Source organism: Thalia democratica, unplaced genomic scaffold (genome assembly GCF_965202585.1).
Source record: "Thalia democratica unplaced genomic scaffold, ktThaDemo2.hap1.1 HAP1_SCAFFOLD_1191, whole genome shotgun sequence".
NCBI classification, from domain to species: domain Eukaryota; kingdom Metazoa; phylum Chordata; class Thaliacea; order Salpida; family Salpidae; genus Thalia; species Thalia democratica.
In genome coordinates this window covers 20,001-27,500 of record NW_028140092.1, presented here as the reverse complement: position 1 = coordinate 27,500, position 7,500 = coordinate 20,001, and the positions used below count along the sequence as shown (strand labels likewise).

Sequence of the window (7,500 nt, the reverse complement as noted above, 5' to 3'; positions counted from 1 at the left end):
AAAAGTGATGTACTATAAAAGTACATGCGCTTTGTACGTCGGCCTTTTGAAGTCACTTAACTTATTCTCGAGCACCTACCGTCGTTGCTACCTCACCCGAGGCCAGCAGGCTGCTCACGCTTCAGCTGTGAAATCGCCAGACCAGCTGTCTTTGACGACACGCTCCTTAATACAGAAACGAGTCGCAGGCACTTTCAAACTAATGAAAGGATCGGTGTGTTAAAGACCCTGAGACGGACGTGGCCCCAGGATTACCCGAGGCCGCAATACGCGTTCAGAATATCGATGCTCAATGTGTCCTGCAATTCACATTACTTCTCGGAGCTAGCTCCGTCCTTCATCGACGCTCGAGCCGAGTGATCCACCGCTAAGAGATCTCTCGTGTTAATCAATCTCAATGCAACCAAAAAATCGTGTTCAAAAAGAAGCGGCCGCGCCAGCACTTGCGTGCTGAATTATTACTCCCGCTGTCAGGAAGCAACGCGACCGAACTATAACAGTTACAGGGCTCGGTCCCTTCGAAGAAGAGACGTCGCTTGAAATCAAATTTCGATTCGTTAATGATCCTTCCGCAGGTTCACCTACGGAAACCTTGTTACGACTTTTACTTCCTCTAAATGATCAAGTTCGATCGTCTTTTCGAACACCGGCGAGTGCGTTGCCGCACGTACCAGGCTCAATCGGAGGACCTCACTAAACCATTCAATCGGTAGTAGCGACGGGCGGTGTGTACAAAGGGCAGGGACGTAATCAACGCAAGCTAATGACTCGCGCTTACTGGGAATTCCTCGTTCAAGGGAAACAATTGCAAGTCCCTATCCCTAGCACGACCGGGGTTCAACGGATTACCCGGACCTTTCGGCCTAGGGAACACACGATGATCCGGTCAGTGTAGCGCGCGTGCGGCCCCGAACATCTAAGGGCATCACAGACCTGTTATTGCTCAATCTCGTGTGGCTAAACGCCACTAGTCCCTCTAAGAAGTTGTCTCCGACCCAATGGGTCGAGCAGCTATTTAGCAAGTAAGAGTCTCGTTCGTTATCGGAATTAACCAGACAAATCGCTCCACCAACTAAGAACGGCCATGCACCACCACCCACAGAATCAAGAAAGAGCTCTCAATCTGTCAATCCTCGCTGTGTCCGGGCCGGGTGAGATTTCCCGTGTTGAGTCAAATTAAGCCGCAGGCTCCACTCCTGGTGGTGCCCTTCCGTCAATTCCTTTAAGTTTCAGCTTTGCAACCATACTTCCCCCGGAACCCAAAGACTTTGGTTTCCCGGAAGCTGCCGGACAGTTCTTAAGTTCGACACTGCCCGATCGCTAGTCGGCATCGTTTAAGGTCAGAACTAGGACGGTATCTGATCGTCTTCGAACCTCTGACTTTCGCTCTTGATTAAAGAAAACATTCTTGGCAAATGCTTTCGCAGTCGTTCGTCTTGCGCCGATCCAAGAATTTCACCTCTAACGGCACAGTACGGATGCCCCCGTCCGTTCCTATTAATCATTACCTCGTGCTCCGAAAACCAACAAAATAGAACCGAGGTCCTATTCCATTATTCCATGCAACATTATACAAGCGTAAAGCCTGCTTTGAACACTCTAATTTTTTCAAGGTAAACTTGCCGGACCACCGCAACACTCAGTTAAGAGCACCGCGAAGGCACCGACCAACAAGAACAACGAGGCCAGTGCTAGCCTTTCGACCGACCAACCTCGCCGTCCCTATATCCAACTACGAGCTTTTCAACCGCAACAACTTAAATATACACTTTTGGAGCTGGAATTACCGCGGCTGCTGGCACCAGACTTGCCCTCCAATGGATACTCGTTAAAAAGTTTAAAGTGTACTCATTCCAATTGCAGGACCTCGTACGAGGTCTGCATTGTTATTTTTCGTCACTACCTCCCCGAGCCGGGAATGGGTAATTTGCGCGCCTGCTGCCTTCCTTGGATGTGGTAGCCGTTTCTCAGGCTCCCTCTCCGGAATCGAACCCTGATTCTCCGTCACCCGTTACAACCTCGGTAGGCCGATACCGTACCGACGATAGTTGATAGGGCAGTTGCTTTAATGAGATGTCGCCAGCACTAGGCCGTGCGATCCGCAAGCTTATCCAGAGTCACCATTGTAACGACCCGAAAGCCGGTTAGTTTTGGTCTGATAAATGCGCGCCTCACGTCAGTTCGGCGCTTTACGCATGTATTAGCTCTAGAATTGCCACAGTTATCCATGTAAAAGCGTACAATCAAATGAACCATAACTGATTTAATGAGCCATTCGCAGTTTCACTGTACGTGAGCTCGTACTTACACTTGCATGGCTTAATCTTTGAGACAAGCATATGACTACTGGCAGGATCAACCAGATAACTATCCGAGGGCGTTTAAACCCGTTGCTCGACTGAGCGTTTTTACTGTATAAATACAGACCTTTTCTATCACTCGGCTTAAAAGCCTTGCGAACGTTACTGAAAGTCGGCGCCGGCCTTTTGCTGTTTAAAGCGCCAGCCCGCGTCGACTGCAGCATGCAGCTATACAACTGACTGTTCTTTCTCCCGACCAACCGTTTGCCTTCTGCCGGTTAACTCGTCAGCAGCAACACGCCATCTGTCTGCTGCAGTTACCCGCCTCGAGCCGTGCCTGCCTGCGTCGGCTACTCGTCTCGACGACTTCGCAAAGCTATAAGCCTACCGCCGCTGGACGCTTGTAGTTTTTCATACGCTGCTCCAATGCGTTTACATAGCACGTTCGCCGCCGCTGCAATAGCCGCGCCTCGGGTGCTAAACAGTAATGCTTTAAGCCCGCTTTCTCGCCAAGTCGACCGAACGCACAAACACGTCTCTCTCACTAGTGTAAAGTAATGCATACGTGTATGATGCTCAAATGTTGCTGTTGAACTTTTTTTGCCGATTTTTTTCAATTTGTTTGTTTCTTTTCAATTATTTTAATGTTTTAAGCTTATTTATGCTACGTTTAAATGTTTTAATACTTTTTTTATACTTTATTTAATATGTTTAAAAGAAATAAATAAAAAATAATATATATAAACTACTTTTTTTAATGTTTTAAATATGTTTGTTTATTATAAATAAACTTTATTTGTATTATTTTTTATTTAAACTTACTTTTTAAATCTTTATACTTGTTTTATCGTTTTAAGCACATTGCGATAAATATAATAAACAAAAAATTGAATGAAAATAATAATAATAATAAAAAAAAAAAAAAAAACATATGCTTATTTTATATGTTTCATTTTATTTTTATTTAAACTTACCTTTCAAACCTTAATACTCGTTTTATTTTTTTAAGCAGATCGCGATAAATATAATAAACAAACAATTAAATAAAAATAAATAAAAATAAAATAAAAAAATCAAACAAAAGCTTATTTTATATGTTTCATTTTATCTTTATTTAAACTTCCTTTTAAACCTTTATAATTGTTTTATTTTTTAAGCACATCGCGATAGATATAATAAACAAACAATGAAATAAAAATAATAATAATAATAATAATAATAAATCATAAGCTTATTTTGTATGTTTCATTTTATTTTATTTAAAACTTACAACTTAAACCTTTGTATTTGTTCTATTCTTTTAAGCACATCGCGATAAATATAATAAGCAAACAATTAAATAAAAATAAAATAAAAAATCAAACATAAGCTTATTTTATATGTTTCATTTTATCTTTATTTAAAATTACTTTTTAAACCTTTATAGTTGTTTTATTTTTTAAGCACATCGCGATAGATATAATAAACAAACAATGAAATAAAAATAATAATAATGAAAAAAAAATCATAAACTTATTTTATATGTTTCATTTTATTTTTATTTAAACTTACTTTTTAAATCTATATAGTTGTTTTATTTTTTAAGCACATGGCGATAAATATAATAAGCAAACAATTAAATAAAGATAATAACAAATAAATAAAACAATACGGCTAAACTATAAAAAGAAAACTAAATAACTGATAAATACTTGTAAAACATTATTTGAAAAATTTATTTTGAAACACAACACGATTGATTTATAAATAATAATATAATTTTAATTTGTGTAGTTCATTTAAAGTAGTCTCCCTTTTTGCTTCTGGTTTTATTAGAGTTATATATAACAATAAATTGTGTAGTTTATTTAAAGTAGTCTCCCTTTTTGCTTCTAGTTTAATTAAAGTTATATAACACATACTATAGTAAGTTAAATAAACTATAGTAACTTTATAAAACTACTTTACAAAATACATTTGTATAATTTAATAACTTTAAAATAACTATCAAGAATAAAATAGAATAGAATAGCTTTAAGTTTAGTATACAATTGGTATGTAAATTGTGTAGTTTATTGAAAGTAGTCTCCTTATTTGCTTCTGGTTTTACTTGAGTTACATAACGTTAAATAAACATACTTAATAAACGTAACCATCAATACTGTCATTTTAATAAAACTAAGTACAAATAACAATACAAATACAAGAACTTTAAAAAGCCTTCGCTTGTATCTGTTGGTAACAGTAAATAACCTATTATGACTCACAATACAAGAGTGCGAAATTTATTTTTCATTTGATTTTTCAGGTATTTATTTATTTGTGGAAATAAACTTTTTTATTACATTAGAAACTAATTGAATTTTTCCTCTAACTATACCTATTATTATATTTAGTATGCTTAAAAGTAATAAAATGAAACGTCGCGATTATATAATAAACAAACAATCAAACAAACAAAGAAATAAAAAAAAATATTTTTTTAAACTTATATTTCAACTATATGTCTTATTTTATTTTCATTTAAACTTACTTTAAACCTCTGTATTTGTTATATATATTTCAACACAATACGATTAAACTATAAGACAAACAACAAAATAAAATAATCACATTAATAAATACACTAAGCAAATAGCTAGAATAAATATAAATAGTTCAATATATACAATATATTTCTTCTATTTTTAAGTTACTTGTTAAACATATTTATTTAAAAATGTTTCTTTAGAATATAAAACTAACAGTTGTACAAATAAAGAAATTAAAAAGCCAAAACACATAACACTAACTTTTCATAAATTAGATATGCAAATATGAACAAAATAATAACTAAATTGTAAAGCTTTTGTAAACTGTGAACTTATAAACTTATAATAATAATTGCATATTCACTATTCACAATAGCTTTTTATTTAGTACACAACTGGTCTGTAAATTGTGTAGTTTATTGAAAGTATAATCCCGTTTTGCTTCTGGTTTAAATTAAGTTATACAACACATACTAAAGTAAATTAAATAAAGTAATTCACTACTATCTATTAAATAAAACCAATTTACAAAATACATTAATTTAAATTAAAGTGAATTTTGAACTTATAATAATAATTGCATATTCACTATTCAGAATTTCTTTAAATTTAGTACACAACTGGTCTGTAAATTGTGTTGGTTCTATTCAAGTACTCTCCTTGTTTGTTTTGTTTTAGTTGTATTTATTTTTAGATACTAGCACATTCAATACACATAATAAAGTAAACCAAATAAACTCTATTAATTTAAACTAAGTACAAATACATTAAGTTAATACAAAACTTTAAAAAGCTTTTGCTAGTATCTGTTGGTAACAGTAAATAACTTATTATGACTCACAATACAAAAGTGCAAAATTTATTTTCGTTTGATTTTTCAAGTAGCCACGCTTTTATTTGTTTGTGGACAAAAAGACTTTAAAGTTTTAGTATAAAAGACTAATTGTATTAATTTTAACTCAGAAAATTGTACTCTACAAGATGGTGCCATTATTTTTTCGATATCTCAAACTGGTCAAACCACTTTTTTAGCGCTCTAATTGGTTTAAACAGCAAATAACGTTATCTGATTGGCTTGAGTTTTTATTTGCTAATAACTAGAATTTACTTTTCTTTTAAGCGTTAAAGAAATGTAAATAAACGAGTAATAAGTATAAATAGGTCAGAAAGAAAAATAGTACAAAAAAGATGAATTCAAAAAGCAAAAGCCTACGGCACGTGGTATTCCCAAGCGGTCACCCATCTAAGTACTAACCACGCCCGACACTGCTTAACTTCCCAGATCGGACGAGATGGGGTGTGCTCAGTGTGGTATGGTCGTAGGCGTTTGAAAGCGTTTACAAGCCTTTATAAACCCTTCGGTTTGTTTAAAAAACCTATTTGCACTTGATTTACAATCGATTTGATATTTTAAAATTATTCCTTATAAAATTTTAACCTGAATTAACTTTTTTTTTGTTTTTTTAATCAACAGTTACTCCCAAACTGTACTAAAACTGTATTGTAACTGTACAAAAGTGTTTGTTTAAATTATTGTTATCTATAAATTACCTAAGACCAGGACAAGTAGAAGTAAAGTTTATTGAATTATTAAATAAATAAAATAAAATCGTAAAATAAAATAATACAATATGTTTACAATTTGTCATTGATCTATCCATTTATGTTATTGCATTACAAATACAAACATTTCATACATTCAAGAGTATTATTCATCAATCTTTTCAATATAATAAGTTTTAAATTTATATTTATTTTTAAATAATTCCTGACATTTTAGATTACCTGAGATTTTTTTTTAATTAAATTAATTTTAGTAATTAAATACTTGACGTTCTATTTTGTTTAATTTGATAACTCAACCATGCTTATTTTTTTTTTACTAATTTAAAGAACTATTAAACTAAAAGACATTACATACAGCTTCTAAAAGTTTTAAACACCTTAAAAAATATTATTATTTTAAAGATATATTAAAGAACTAAACAGATATTACTCCTAAAAAATCTTGTTAATAATATATAAAAAGTACTCAAAGTCAGACTCGGAAATATATATACTGTTGTATATCTTACTTGAAGTTCACTGTAATTGACACTGAAAAATTGACACTTGAAGTTCACTGAAAAATCAACCTATTTATATAGCAAAATATTTCTTTATCTTTGTCGTGGCGCGGTGGGTCAGTGGTCTTATCAGCTGACTCATAAGCAGAAGGTTGAGAGATCGAATCCCGCTAGTCGTCACGAAACACCACTATCGTTCAATGTTCGGGCTTCAAATTCTTTGAGATTATACTGTACTATTTATCTATCTAACTAATCTATCTAACAAATGTTGTTCAATCTAGGTTGTGGGTACTTGGGTCGAGTAATGCCTTTGACTTACAATCTGTTGTGGATTGACAATATTCCTCTATCTATCAATAAACAAATCTATCTAATAAATGTTGTTCAATCTAGGTTGTGGGTACTTGGGTCGAGTAATGCCTTTGACCTACAATCTGTTGTTGATTGTCAACATTCCTCTATCTATCAATAATGATTATATTCAATATTAAATGTTGATTAATTCAGTTGTAAGAAAACCAGTGCGCTGGTTAGGTTGGGTAAGGCCTTCGACTTACAATCTTGGGGATTATCAACGTTCATCACAAGTACAGTAACGATCTCATTGAATTTCCAGTTGGA

At 33.7% G+C, this 7,500-nt stretch overlaps 4 non-coding genes across 4 annotated transcripts in view; all 4 read right to left on the bottom strand.

The window, feature by feature from the left end:
* Position 1, bottom strand: part of LOC145848007 (large subunit ribosomal RNA) — a 3,631-nt gene extending 3,630 nt beyond the window's left edge. Inside the window, exon 1 of the ribosomal RNA XR_014371658.1 lies at position 1. This exon is cut by the window's left edge and continues 3,630 nt beyond it. This is a non-coding gene — a ribosomal RNA (large subunit ribosomal RNA).
* A 222-nt stretch (positions 2–223) lies between these two features.
* On the bottom strand, positions 224–376 carry LOC145847996 (5.8S ribosomal RNA). Its single transcript, XR_014371648.1, has one exon. It is a non-coding gene; the product is annotated as a 5.8S ribosomal RNA (ribosomal RNA).
* Positions 377–558: 182 nt separating this feature from the next.
* On the bottom strand, positions 559–2,366 carry LOC145848001 (small subunit ribosomal RNA). Its single transcript, XR_014371654.1, has one exon. It is a non-coding gene; the product is annotated as a small subunit ribosomal RNA (ribosomal RNA).
* A 3,650-nt stretch (positions 2,367–6,016) lies between these two features.
* LOC145848009 (5S ribosomal RNA) lies at positions 6,017–6,135 on the bottom strand. Its single transcript, XR_014371659.1, has one exon. It is a non-coding gene; the product is annotated as a 5S ribosomal RNA (ribosomal RNA).
* Between the last annotated feature and the right edge of the window lie 1,365 nt (positions 6,136–7,500).